The sequence below is a fragment of the Patagioenas fasciata genome, chromosome 3, assembly GCF_037038585.1.
Source record: "Patagioenas fasciata isolate bPatFas1 chromosome 3, bPatFas1.hap1, whole genome shotgun sequence".
NCBI lineage: Eukaryota > Metazoa > Chordata > Aves > Columbiformes > Columbidae > Patagioenas > Patagioenas fasciata.
The window spans coordinates 107,977,040-107,992,160 of record NC_092522.1 but is presented as its reverse complement, the minus strand read 5'-3'; the positions used below and the strand labels follow the sequence as shown (position 1 = coordinate 107,992,160).

At 38.2% G+C, this 15,121-nt stretch overlaps 1 long non-coding RNA gene across 6 annotated transcripts in view; it reads right to left on the bottom strand.

The window, feature by feature from the left end:
• LOC139827765 (uncharacterized) overlaps positions 1–15,121 on the bottom strand; it is a 73,075-nt gene that overhangs the window by 1,443 nt on the left and 56,511 nt on the right. For 3 of the 6 annotated variants that reach the window (XR_011738694.1, XR_011738693.1, XR_011738692.1), the window contains 4 exons: positions 11,683–11,854; positions 8,496–8,569; positions 7,574–7,735; positions 1,716–1,780 (listed from right to left, as the gene is read on the bottom strand). This is a non-coding gene — a long non-coding RNA (uncharacterized lncRNA). The remainder of the gene's footprint in view (positions 1–1,715; positions 1,781–7,573; positions 7,736–8,495; positions 8,570–11,682; positions 11,855–15,121) is intronic. The other 3 variants (XR_011738696.1, XR_011738697.1, XR_011738695.1) reach the window with 3 other exon arrangements.

Below are 15,121 nucleotides of genomic sequence, written 5' to 3'. Positions count from 1 at the left end.
AACTATTCTCTGTTGTCTATCCAGCATTTGTGAGGTTGTACCTCGAGCACTATGTCTGGTTTGGGGCTGCCTATGGCAAGAAAGAGGAGCAAGAGGCTGAGGAAGTTGGGTTTGACCCACTTAGAGAAGTGAAGACCATGGGGAGAACCTAACTGGAGTGTTTAGCTAAACTAACTGGGTGGTTACAGAGAAGGTGGTGTCAAGTTTTTCAGAGATGTTTGTACAATGAAAGGATGAGATCAAATGGTTAAAAACTGCAAAAAGGGAAATGCTGTCCAGTGATATGGAAAAAAAAAAAATCACCATAAGTGTGGTCAAAGGCTCAAGTAGGTAGCTCAAAATGGTTTTGGAATCTCTGTTCTTACAGATAATTTGACTGGACTAGGGCTGAACAATTGACCTAACTTTGGAGCCAGATGAGCTTTGACTTGAAGTTGCACTGGATGACCCCCTGAGGTCTCTTCCAGCTTAAATCATTCTATGATTCCAAATACAACCATGTTCAAAAATAATCATAAGGCTTTTGAATCACAACTGTCTGAAGTCTTTACAGGGTTGGAGCATGTGCAGAACCAACTTGGTCTAGCCCATAAAATGCCACTTAGATACAGTTATGGGCAAGGAGTAGGGAGTCCACTATATTAAAGCAAACTGTTAACAAGTTATCAAAATTGATTTTCATCGTAAAACATTGTGTAGACTTTTTCATTCCTGACCTCCAGTTTTGATGTATCCTAAAGAAAGGAATCAAGACCTTGAACTTCTCTAGGTAGTCTATGGAAAGGTAAGGAAAACCCTGGGGGACGTACTTGATGTTTCCAGTGGCCTGCACTGTTGAGATGAGATGTAGTGTTCTTTAGTAGCTGAATTTCTGTAAGCACTGAAACACTATGGCAATTTATATTGAATGCTGAATCACTGCAGTCTAAATGAGAAGTGACAAAAACATGAATAACTGAGGCCAGGTCATTGCCTTCCAGGAAATACTCTTTTAGCCAGCTGGAAAGAAAGGTTTACTGGTGGACGCTGTTATATAAGCCTTGAACATCTGTCAGTAATCTGATGTGCTTTCATAGAAAGGCGAGAATGAGCCATCAGATCAAGGATTTTGAACAGATATCGGCAGTTTTCCTCACATAACTTTTTTTTTTTTTTTTTAATTTAGATAGGCATCTGATATTAATTTGAAAATATTAGGAAAAACATTAGAAAATCCATCACAATGGTCATCTTGTTCCTGTAATTAACAGTCCTAATTTTTATCATCTACACTTCAAATTTCAATTTGCCTAGCTTTAACTTTATGACACTGATTCATATATGCCTTTCTTTGTTATAGCCTGGTAGTATTCATAATTGCTTTAGTCTGAAGGTACTTCCTCAAGTCTTTTTCTCAATCTTCTTTAAGTCTTCAATAGATGACTATTTCCACAGTTTTCAAACAATTTCATAGCTCTTTTTTTGAACACTCTTCAGCCTTAAAATCCTTTCATTATGAATATGAGATCATGTAATCTAGTAGCTGTATCTCACTATCAGCTTTGCTCTATACATGATCATGTGTTTGCAGAATTAAAATAGCCTCCTCACAGGAACAAAGTGCTTGGCATTTCCTTTTTTCCCAACTAAAAATCACAACATCCATTTATAACAACATTTTAATGAGAACCTATGTTGGATTGTTTATCTCAATTATTTTCTGAGTCGCTGGTTACCAGGTTAGAGCCTCTCATTCTGTAAGTGCAGAGTTCTTTTCCCGGCTCCTTGGTGACACTGAATTCTATGAAAAGAAACAAAAAAATCTGTAGGCAGTTCCCCAAGCAACTCAGCTAGTTCTGACTTCAGCATCCTGGACCTCTCATTCACTGCCCTTCCATTAAAAAAATGGCAATTTTCAAGGTATTTTTATAAACAATTACTCTACAGTGACTTTGAGACTCTTACTGAAGAGGATAATTAGTGTTCTCCATACTCTGGATCCAGGTGGAATCCCACTAAAACCAAATCCTTTTGGTGGCTATTGCTCACTGGCAACTGCATGCTGAGGCTTGTCAATCAGTTATGTTAAATGAATTACATGTTAATTAATTTAACAGGTGTTACTGGTGGTGTATTGCATGATGCTAGTGTTTTGTCAAAATGACATACAGTCCAAAATTGTTACAAAAGTCTAAGGGAATGCTAACAAAGTGTGATGGAGTGAGAAACTCCTTAAACCAGAACTTAACAAACTGGCTTTGGAAGAAAAAAGCAGTAGGATGCTGTACCCTGGCTAGTTAGGCCTTCGGAAAGGAAGCTGATCAGCGTGGGTGAGGAGTTATACAGATACATCTACGTAACTCTGGTACGGGAATTCCTTCAATTGGTGCATCATCAGCTTACCTGGAGTTAGGGGTATGTAAGAATGCAATATCTGCATATGATATTTATCAACCAAAATTCTAATACTGTCAAAGTTAGATAAATCGGAAAGAGCTATTTTTTTTTCTCCACTGCCACTTCAGTTGTTTAAAATGTGAGCCAAATTTTCTTGGATTTCTGCTGACACTTAAGATCAATCAGCAAACCTGTATTGTTCCGCCTGACCATTTGATATATTGACATAATTTTAGCTGTTTTGAGGCTTCTTGGCGTTTTCCAAATGTATGTATGAAAATATGGATATACAATCATTGTTATAAATTAACATTAGTGATCCATAAATTTCCTCAGCTAGCATTTGTATGCCTCTCTGATGCAAGTTTCGAGGCTGCCTGATTCAGAAATGTTTATCCTAAGTAGATGTTTTCTAACTTCTTCTTAAGACTTATTAATAGCCTAGAAATTTCTTCCTTATCCTCATATGGTATGAATGCAGCACTCTGCTTCTTTCCAAATATAGAGACACAGTATTTATTAAAAACTTCTGTTCTTCCCCTATCATCATTGACAATTATACCATCTTCATTTGGTAAAAGGCCTTTATATAATTTATTTTGTTCCCAATCCACTTTCAAAACTTTTTCAAAACATCTTTAACCTTTAACTCTGTTAGTCTGTATGTTTCCCTGTTGCTCTTAGCTACTTCTGGCAATTCATAGCTCTTTTACTTTTAATTATTTCACTTTTTTCCCCCTACCAATTATACTTTCCTTAAAATTTGGTGTTGTCCTTGCTAGTGAACCAAACCAAACTTTAAGTTAAGGTTATTTCCATTCTTACTGGTGGCACTGAGAAACTTTGAACAGTTACATTATTTTTACAGAGGGTGGTTTTTTTTTTTTTCTTTTTCTATCAACATTTTTCCTTCTAAGCAGCTGGTTTTATGTATGTATGTATGTATGTATTTATTTATTTATTTTATATTTTTATTTTTTCAGTATATAAACTAGTTTGGAGCATTAGGCATGTTCTTTATATGTCAGTGTTTGGGGCAGTGTTTGTTCTTATTGAATATGAGGCCATGATCCCCAGTTTCTAAGCAATCACTGTCTCCCAATACCATGATTATTCAGTTTTATCTGGCACAATGAAGTTCAAAATTGAGTTACCTTTTCTTCCTGTAATTCCTTGTGCATTATAACATCATTATGCATAATTCTACTGATTTTGAAGAAGTTTCCCTACCAGCTACTTGAGACCACCAGTCTGTATTTCTCAAATTCAAGTCCCTGTAATGGCATGATTTCTCTTCTTGCAAATGATCAACAGATACTCAGGAAGAAACTCATTCTCATATTTTAGAGGACAGTTTCAGGCAGACCAATTCTCTGTGCTGAACTGTGTTAACTAGCACACTGATCTGTGTGCCTTCATGATCCTTGGGTTTTGAATTACCAATAAAACTAATGAGATAACACTACCTTCAATGGAAATTTCAGATTCTTTCTTTTTTATCTGTTCTACCATTATAAACCAAACTGTAACAGTTTTTGAGTGCAAATTATGTGATGCATCTCAAAAAGTTGTGACAATGCCAGTTATATAAAATTTCTTCAATATTGACTGTTTCTATTCTTGAACTCCTACTCCAATCCAGTATGCAAAGATTCAAAATATTTTCTTTACATTCGTCAACTCTTATCTATTCTTTATTATGGTGACCAGTCCTTGTATATTCTGTTCTAGTTTAGAATTAATGATTTATGTTTTTAGCTTCCCAGCAGGAAAGCCAATATCTGCATCTTCTTCTCTCTTTCTGCCCTTTTCCAAACATGCACATAGATAAGATACTGATCATCTAGTTAATATAATTCTCTCTCCCTCTAGACTTGGCTGAACACCACACAATGCCAATAAGGCACCTGCCATCTGACCTTCAACATATTCTTTCAGCTGTCTGGATGTCTGGAAATATCACCTACTCTTACAGTTCTGAAGTCTGCTATACATGGTTACTTTCTAGTCATGGACAGTAATTAATATTTAGTAATTTCTGAAATTTTTCAGGGTGTTTTTTTATGTTTTCACTTACATCAGAAAACTGTCTATCTTGTCTGTGTATTCTTTAAGAATTTTTTTTTTCACTGTTCTTTTTTATAAGGAAAATATTTTCTCATTTGGCAAAAGACCTTTTTTTTGTGTTGGGTCCTTTGCCACATTCCTATTGCTTTCACTTCCTTTCTTTTATGGACTTTCTTTTTTTTTTTTTTTTGCAACTGATCTGCAAGGAATCTAATAATGGGTCGAAAATTTCAGAAGAAAAGGTAACACTTGATTTTCTTTCACCGCTTGGTCAAAAAGCTAAAGATTTATCTCTTCTGTATCTGTTGCCTTGAGTTCTCTCGTTGTATACCCATTTCTTACATGGAGTCTGTAATAATGACTTCCAAACACAGTTGTCAAACACTTGTTTCCATACATGCTGCGCAGAGCTGACAACTAGGCATCTGAGTTGGATACTCTGCTCTCTGTTGTGCTCATCCAGCTTGCCTCCATGCTGAAAACATCTAAAAAGAGATTATGGAAGGAGTTTCCCCATCCTCTGCATCTTAAATCATATTTAGAGCGAAGTCTAAAGATGAAATTCCCATGCTTTTCCTGCTGCCAAGCTCAAGACGTTGCCTTCAAACCCAGGATCCATTGCATGTGTCTGGATCTCTCCTGTTTCCTTTTTGAGTGCTTCACTCACTCTATGTCAAGCTAGAGGGTTTTTTTGATGGCTGAGCATCCATGCTTCTCAGGGCATCTTCACTTTTATTGTAGTAACTGTTGGAAAAGAACTTATGCCTGCGTAATTAGATTTGGAAGGCACTACTGTCATTCTAGCTTATATATAGCATTGCTTGTTGCTGAACACCACTGTGAAACACTGTGTATCCATGGTTCTCCATTTCACAACTGGAATTAAGGGTGCTAGCACTTCAACAGATAGGTCTTCATACAGGACTTCTGATAGGATGGGCTGCAAATGCTGAGTGGGATGCTGGTACTCTGTTAATTACTGCATTCCACTGAAATCACTTGAATATTTTTGTTGATTTTAGGAGGAGCTTTTTAAGCTGGATGAAAGTTTCTTAGAGATCAAAGAAAAGTATCAGTGTGACTTTCTTGAAAGAATATAGTTTCTACTACATTGAATTTTACAGAAGTAATCTACTTGCAAAATATTTGTTGCTGTTCGCAACACAGAGATTTAAAGATATTATTTGATATGAGGACTCCAAACCAGTGTTAACACTGAGAGAATGTGACTCTCCACAGAAAATAATCATTTATTAGGAGGGGGGAATGGAAATCAATGGTTATGTCGCATTAAAGTACAGAAGATGGCACTGCAGACTAGATCCTTAAAATATCCTATTTCTGCTACCTTACAGTAGTCACTAGTGTTACAAAGTCACAAGAATATCCTATTATTTCTCATTTTAAGCCTCTATTCACACAGAAGCAAATACCACTATTCTGTGCTTTTAAAGTATACAGTCCTGAAAAGCAGTCTCAGCAATTCTGAAACTTAGTGAAGATCTGGCATGATGGTTGTTACTGCTTGCTGAGGCTGAACAGTTATAAATATGTACGAGGTAGTAACTTATTTAAATAAATAAATTTTATACAAACATTATTATGATATACACTAAAAATTTTTGACTGTCCTGGAAAATCTGAAAATGACTACCGTTTATTTTCACCGGATGATTTTCTCTATGAAAGAATGACAAATTACTTCTTTTGGAATGATTGTCTGCTTCATCAATATTATTGATAAGTATTAATCTAGAATAGGTTGAACCAGAGAATAAAAGCAGATTCTTTAACATGATATTAAAAGTTAATTCCCTGAGGATATGGAGAAAGAAGTTTACACAGTTATCAGATGGAGAGATTATAAAATCACCACGGGGAAGTAACCCCTATAACGATAGATGTAGAGCATTCACATGAAATGGCTTATACTAAAACAACCACTGAATTTCAATGAATATAAGACCTAAATCTTGTCTTTTCTGCTGCCTACTTGACTAAAAGAGTCCTTGAACTGAATACTGATGGTGATAGGTAGCACTTTTAAAAATATAAATCTGCATTCTGTGAGTAGTGTATAGATGGGTGTAGTCCTTCCTGTTTAAAAACCTTTAAACTCTCAGTTTACCATGGTGAAGCTGAAAAGTTTTGCCATGTTTGTGGTGGAAAAACAAAGATGGACAATTACAGGGAAAAAGAGTCTTTCCTTATTTTTTAATATATTCAATCCCATGTAAATGTCATGATATAAAGCATTTAAAAAATGGCAGGAATAGATTTGTGTAAACAGCCCTTTGTAAACTTCTCCTCCATCAGCATGACTTGTGCTCTTTTGGCTGAGTAGAGAACACTTCTTTACGCTCTAAAAGGTAAGAAGGTTTTTCATGCTCTTCCTGTAGCCTGAGCCGCAGCACTTGAGTGTCTTGTTTCCTGCCAACATGCACCTGTGCCATCCTCCAGTGTGTGTGATCAGCATCCACAGCATGTAGAATCATAGAATCATAAAATGTCCTGATTTGGAAGGGACTCACAAGGATTATTGAGTCCAACTCCTGTCACTGCATTATGACAACCTCACAGTTCATACCATGTGACTGAGGGCATTGTCCAGTCTCTTCTTGAACACTGTCAGGCTTGGGGCCATGACACCTCCCTGGGGAGCCTGTTCCAGGGCTCCAGCATCCTCTGGGTGAAGAACCTTTTCCTCATGTCCAACCTAAACCTCCCCTGGCACATCTTCCTGCCATTCCCTCGGGTTCTGTCACTGATCACCAAAAAGAGGTCAGCACCTGCCCCTCCTCCTCCCCTTGTGAGGAAGATGGAGCCACGATGAGGTCTCTCTCCCCTCAGTCTCCTCCAGGCTGAACAAACCAAGTGACCTTAGCCACTCCTCATACGGGTTCCCCTCCAAAGCCTTCACCGACTTCGTAACCCTCTTCTGAGCACTCTCCAGTAGCTTTATATCAATTTATACTGTGGTGCCCAGAACTGCACACAGTGCTTCAGGTGAGGCCACACCAGTGCAGAGTAGAGCCACAGGGGATTTACTATTTGTGCCAGTTTTTTAGCATGGTCTCCCTGACTGTGCTGCTTAGTGATGTGGGTAGTAGTCACAGCACTCTAAGCTCACCTCTGTTTTAATGATTCATTGATGCTTTTTTGCCATGAAGATCACAGGTCTCACTTTCTCAGCTGAAAGATGGATGTCACAAAGCAGATATTGGAAAGCAGATCCACTTTCAAAATTCTCTCTGAAAGGCGAGGTGAAGAGGCTGAGAACTGAAACAGTGATCTGGAGCATTTCCAAGGGGATAATAAAATACAAGAGAAAACAAACGCACGAAAGTTGTATAAGTACTTGACACCCTCCTTTTTCCATTATTGAAAGTCTGCTCATTTTCTGCATGAGCTGGTGTATTTATTGCTAACTATCTGTCAGACTGCAGCATAGAAATTTCAGCCGTAATTACATTCAAGCTACCAGCGTTGACATTAAAGTTAATCTGAAGAACACTCATTTTCCTATACTACCTTATGTAACCAGAACTTAGATGCAGCAATAGTTCACTGTCAGGTTTTGTTCTACTGTGTTTCAGTGCAGAGTGTTACTTGACAGCTGTGAAAATGTTGGCTTGCCCTTTGTTTTACAAAGGGAAGTATTAGAAGAGCCTGACATTTGTCAAATGAAACTCTTATCAGTATGACCTATTTTTAGTATCCTTTGAAACCTTATGATAAGTACCTGAAAACTAACGATCCCTCTGTTTCAAGAGAGAACATTTAGGAATAGGTTATTAGAAAAGATAGATGCAGGGCCAGAGAGATCCTGGCAGTGCTTTGTGGTAAGTTATAAGCTTAAGGATCTATAAAATGCTTTAGTTTTTAGGAACAATTATAGGAAACCAAAACAGTGCTGTGCAGCAATCTGTAGACTGAGAGCACTGTGTTACTGTGAGGAAAATCTCAACCTACATTTCAGTTTAGGTAAGTTTCTTGCTGAAATAGAATTTATCTTTGAAATAAATCTCTATTTTAAATATACAGCTATTTACCTGCATATAGACAGCTCCTAGATTTTGTGAAGCTTGAGCAACACAGACAACCAGCAGAGTGTTTCATAGAATACCTGTGAGGTATTATATCAATTATTATAGCAATTCTATTATGAGACTATTATAAAGATACATAGAATAGTTGAACAAGTGACATTCTGGGGAATAAGTAGTATCGGACATACGACACTGTCCCTCTTGTTACCTGTGATCATGGCACCCTGTAAACAGGATAGAGTGAGGAAAGAGGGCTTATTTTGTCAAAAATAATGGATTTCAGGGAGCACCCTGCTAGGAGAAACCTCAGGTTTAGTAGGAGTACCACTGCTCAGGATGTTCAATAAATGTACAAAGTACAAACTTGTGAAAGCCTCTACACTTTTCCTCCAGCTTCATGACAGCCCTATCAAACAAAAGGAGGCATGTTGCAAGGCAGAGAACTGTGCATTTGAGCTTGGGATCTCATCTGCAGCTGAAGCCAATGCAATCTTATGCCCAATACTATTCAGAGATCCCAAACCATGTCAAATTGGGATCAGGAATCAGTGACCAGTTAGATAAAGCAAACTGAGCATATGTGGCATGGTGGATGGTGGTCCTGGAGTCAGAGAGAGCTGCCTTGTTGCTACACTGCGAATATCTGAGACCCATACCACCTGAAAGGAAGCAAGGCATGGAAGTTAAATTCTGGGATCCAATGAGACTCACATATTGAGCATGTTACTTTGGAAGGTCAGAGTCTGCCTTCTCTCCTGGTTTTACTTCCTCTTAGAAGAACAGGCTGATTTGAAGAGGCTACACAAAGCCAGTTGACTATCATCTTACAGTTTACAGATAAACCCACAGCTTATGAAGTATGTTAAATGTGACTACAAGGAGCAATAGATTGTCCATAAATCGAAGAAAAGACTGAAGTGGTCTCACATATGCAATGAGTAGGATTTGTGATTGTGTCCATTAATCAGCTATAAGATAGATGGCAACAAACTTCCAGAATATCTAGTTACATGTTTCCATCCTGACAGGTGCATTTTTCAGGGATAGATCACAGATAACAAGTCCATCATGACACGGCTCAAAGTTTCTCATATTTAGGCAAGATTCACTTCTGATGTCAAGCCTGGTAAAATAGTTTCCTAGGGAGGTATAAAGTCAGGGGCAGTTGGTGGAATCTTGGAGAAAGTGTATAGGAAGGTGATGGATGGAGACATTTGTTTTCATCTGGCTAAGGATTGCCTATATGTACGTTTAAGCTTGGTGTTAGAGTTTGGGTTATGGTTGAAATCGAGAAAAAGCTCCTGCTTGGTGGGAGTGAGAAGGAGCTTAAAAGGAAGGTCTTGGTTGCAAAAAAAGAATTCTCCCTGGAGAAGTCTGTCACTGGAGCCACTGATGGGGATATGTGGCAAAGGCCCAGACCACAACTTAACTTTAGAGTTAGGAGCCAGGCAAAGCTTAGAGACCCATCTGGAGTGAGGTTGTAAAGGATTTCCAAAGGAAGGTGTAGGCTGCAGATCTCACAGTATACCCGTTCTCATATGAGTTGCCCAGCTTCACCATATGTACCCTGGAAGCAGCAACCACTTTGTCCTCTCTTTCTTCTCTCTTCCTGGAACCATTCTTACTCATCCTCTGTTTGCTGGACTGCCAGAGTGGGGCTTATGGGGTGGTAGTTACTGATGCTCCCTATAGCCATTCACAACCCTGCTGTTGTCTCCTGGGTCTCCAACACATTCTTTTTTCAAGGACAGCAAGAACAGAGAGCATCAGGGAGGAAGAAGGCTAGAACATCCTATCTTCATCTCTTCTACCACACAGTTTCTACTTAGCTGTCTAATTTGTCTATGCCTTGAGACAGCACCCTTCTAGTCAACAATTCAGACTGAAAAGTAAATTTAGAAATAGCTGACCTTGTTTTAAACCAGCTGGCTCACATATAGGAAGAAGTCTGACCATGGAATAAGGAGTCCCTGTGGGCTAATTTTTTTCTGTGTCTCAGATACCTGCTGTGTCTGAAAGATCGCAGCAAGTAAATGAACCTTTTTATATATGTATTCACTTCTGGTTGTTCAAGCAGTGACCCACACTTAGTTGTGACCATACTTATACCAGATCCATTTGCAATCTTAATTTTAAACTCAAATTTATCAGCAGATTATGTCATCTGAAAATTCATATTTGATCATAATTAATCCACAAAGTAGGTGCATCATCTCCTCTAGCTCTGATATGATGTCGTTTATGCCATCAATGTGCATCTGAGATTAATGAGTCAAATCATAGAGTATAGAAATGTTATTTATCACCCCAGCTGGCACTTTAATCAGTTGGAAAACTGACCAAGAGCACTTCCAGCATATGGAGGTTTTATTAGAATGATTGCCAAAGTACGGCCTGAGGTTACAGAGCTCTAAATAAAATTTTCCTTTTCAGCCAAGTAATCTATTTAGGTTCCTGTGTGGATGTAGAAAGTATTTTTTCCACTACAGACAAGCTGGATGCAATAATACAAGATCCTGTGCCAATGAATGTGATGCAGTTAAAATAATTTTTTGTTCTCTTAACATAAAATACAAAATTCATAACAACTTTGGGTTTATTTTAGTCAGCCTTTCAACAAAGCAGCTACTGAAAATTGCAGCAGACGATTGCTTCAGAAAGTTTTAAGTTACCGTCAGGGTGACTAAACAGTATATGACATTCCTGAAAATGTTAGTGCTGATAACTCAGGTTATCCAGGGTGCTTGATTTTTGTTCATTCTACAGGTAGAAGAAATACAGCTCCTTTAGCTGTATCAGCTGATTACATTTGGGTTACCTTGAAGGTATGTAAGGCTCAAGAATAACAAGGAATTCTGTCCCCAAACACTTAGCTCTGCTGAAGCTATCTTTCATTAGAGGAGATGGCATCAAGCCATCCAGGTATTTCCTACTTCCTTTTCAGGACTTTCTTACCAATACAGCTGCTGGATTCTCAGAGACTAGGGGGTTAGCAGAAGTTAAATGACAATCATATGGTGATAGTGATATTGCAAAACTCCATCAGTATCTCAAGAATAGTCCAGCTCTAAAGTTTATCTTTCTGCTGAACTATTTCACATTTAAAAATACGAAAAAGAATGTTACACTGGGAACTTTTGAAAAGCAGTGCTGCTTTTATAAAAGTTGTAAATTGATAGAAAATACGAACCTGTTGTTAATTAGGGGTCCTCTCAGTACCAGAATAACTCTGAAGTGGAATCTTAATATCCTATTCCAAATGTTAATGTTGGAGCTCTATGGACCTTCTCAGCTTCCAAGGCTGTAGTTCAGGAGTTATGGTCTCATTCACAATAATTCTAACAATGGTTTGGTTTTCTTTTCTGCAGAGTATTTGAATAACATAGTTAGTGTTTTAATCCAGGGTTATTGGGCTGGATTCTAGATTAATTTCACTAAGCAAGAGCAGGGCTAGTAGATCAAAATTAACAGAAATAACATATGAGTTTAGATAATCATTTAAACAGCTGGGTTGAAAACAAAACCACTAATCACAAGAAAAAGTCATGAAGATGAGGTGCTGTTTTTCCCCTTTTCATGCTGTGACTTCGTAGCTTCTCCAGGAAATTGCTGTGGAATTTAAAATGACAAATGGACAGGACTGCAGTACAATTTTGTACTTAGAAGACAGTATCATCAGCAGGACAAAGCCCCTACTATCTTGCAAGAGAGATTGACTCTGTATTGCCTGAAGAAAGAATGCCATGCACTTAATCACTGGCAGCAGTTCTTATTGCTTCTAAATGTTCCTGACCATCTTTCCAAACTCAGAGTCACCTCAGCTCTGTCTGACCAGATAATGGGGTACGATGGTACATGAGCCATTAGTGATTTAGTACTGTTGGTACTGCTAACAGTGGTTTTATTCAGCCAAAAAGAAAGCCTGGTGACTCCTGAACTACAGTCTACTCTGAGATAAGAGGAGATGAGCACAGTACTTAATGATGTTAATGAATTTTCATTTATATTGTGTCACATTTTGATGCCTGGCTTTAGAACATGTAATGACATGGGGTAGTTAAATTGCCTTTACATGTCACCTGCATCACATTCTGCCCTGAGGCTGACTCATACATATAGCCTACATGTAATTAAACTACACGTACATGTACTACAAATCCACATAGTCTAACCAGCCTTTAGAGAATAAAGATTTTGTATCCATTCTGTATAACTTGTTCCAGTGTTAATCTGTCATTATGGTCAGAAGTTTATCTTACGTCCCGTATCTCATTTATTAAATATTAACCCATTTGGTTCATAGCCAATTCTGGTGAGAATGTGGATAGTCAATCATCTTTAAACCAACTTTATGAATATTGGAAGACTTATACCCCGTACATCCTCAGAGTACTATTTAATTTCAGCAAAAATCCCTGCTTCAGGTGTTCTTCCCTGTGACTAGCCATTCCCACCTGTCTCTTCAGTGTTGACATACTGTTTGTATGGTTGCACTATGAACCAGATTAGGAGCTGACAAAACTGAAAAGAAAACAAAACAAAACAAAACAAAACAAAACAACAAACAAAACCAACAAAAGATCTCACAAATAATTAAATCAATAAGAAAGATGCAGATGAGAGGAAACTAAGGATTTGACTTGGGAAAGCTAGCACTTCTGTCAAGCAAAGGCATGTAGAAAAAGTGTACATATTATATTTTTTGGACTAATTGGATTTCTCAGGCTTTCCTCTTTTATCTGGGTTTAACTTTTTATAGCTCTCATAACGTGGGAAGCTCAAATGATGACACATTTCTCTAGATGTAGTTCCACAAATGATGCATAGAGCAGTTTAACTCCTGTTTCTTGAGTATCCCATGCCAGTCAATACACCCAAGAAAAATTTAATTCTTGTAGCAGCAACAGCTGGTTGACTTGATACTGAGTTTGTAACATGCAGATTCTTGTCCACTGTTTGGGCACTTCTCTCTCCTAAGAAAACATTTTGCACCTCATTTAATTTCATTTTATTTAGTGCTTTTCAAACATTCCTCAATTTGTTTAAATATAATTATAACCCTCTTGTCCAGGGTGTTCACAACCCATCCAAACTTGTATCATGTGCCACTTAGTATTGGTGCTGGGTGAAAAAATTTAATTCAGGATTTTCCTCCAGTTTCCTTCAGAAGTGAAGCACTAGCAAGAATAATTTGATTCTGTGGAGTGTTTCAGTCCTGACATGGAACTCATGGCTCCATTGAAACTTCTCCTACCAGTTTCCCATATGAGTCACATACCTCTCAATGTAGAGGTCTTGCAGAATATGATTCTGCCTCTTTCCCACTCCCTTGGATGCACTCAGAGTTTACAGCCGCTCTGTGAGCTTATTGGTTGACTTTTAAAAGTCTGTAATTATCTCCACCAAGAATAGTATTAACTTTAGGAAACCTCCTTCAGCCTATCCTTTGTCTGCTCCCAGCTGCTATGTATCTGTCTCTCCCACTGAATTACATTAGCACATCCAAAAGCAATATCTCTGAAGTGATTGACAAAAATTCTGCTATTGCTTACAAGGCAATAGGAATAGGAAAAGGGGTAACAGCAGCCTTCAGTGACTGCATCTGCAAGACAGGGAGACTGTACCAGATCCTCAGTTGTTATATACTGTTATAACTCACTGAATATAAATATAATTGAACCATGCTATGTTAAATCTGTTGATAGCCTGCCCTGGAACACAACTAAATCTATCAAGGCTAAAGAATTGGTCCACCACAAAGGATTAATATAGTGGTTTACTTTTACTGTGGGCTGCTCAAATACACTAAACAACTGTAATAGTGTTCTTAGTTAACCCTTATATCTCTGTCATCTACGTAACTCTTCTGACAGACACTGTTAGGCAATAAAGGCAGCTGGGTTCAATTTCCGAGGCTGCCTGCAAAAAGTCCAACAGAAAAACAACCACTCTAAAATTTCAGTTGACACCAGTTTTAGCATCCACCTCCAGTCTTGGCAAACTCTATTACACTGCCTGAATCATGGTGTGCTAGCAGCACATTTGCAATTACAAGCAAAGATTTTAGACAGCGGGATTTAATCAAGGATAAATTTTATTCTGCAGAAAAGGAAAACGGTAAACTATTTGCTTTACAGACTTGAGACAAAGAGGCATAGTCACTTAGGATGCACTATCAGTAGTGCTGGATCATCAGCAGAGGTGCCTAGGCCCTTCTAGACAATTACAATGTGAGTTAATTGTGCTTACGATGTGGAAATGGTGGACTGAGCAGATAGTTCTCTCATTCCTAAGGTATGGAGAGCTTGGGGAGGCTCTGCTGCCTGATACAGTGCTGCTTCATTTTTGAATGAGAAATGAAGTGGTTTTGACTCCAGGTTGTTGACATCAAAGTCGCCCATCTGCTTCAGGTTTACTGAATGGGAGACGCCTCATCTGCAGCCCAGACCACAAGAAAATAATTTCTGAGCTTCCCCATATTGGCATACCTGGGATCTCTGTCTTGGTGAATGTGTGTGACACTCAGGAAGAGCACCAGCTAAAAGTTAAATTGAAAAACTCCAGGCCAAATCAGTACTGGTGACCATGCCTTGGCTGTTGTGATGCCTGGTGTAGTGTTTCAGCTCTTT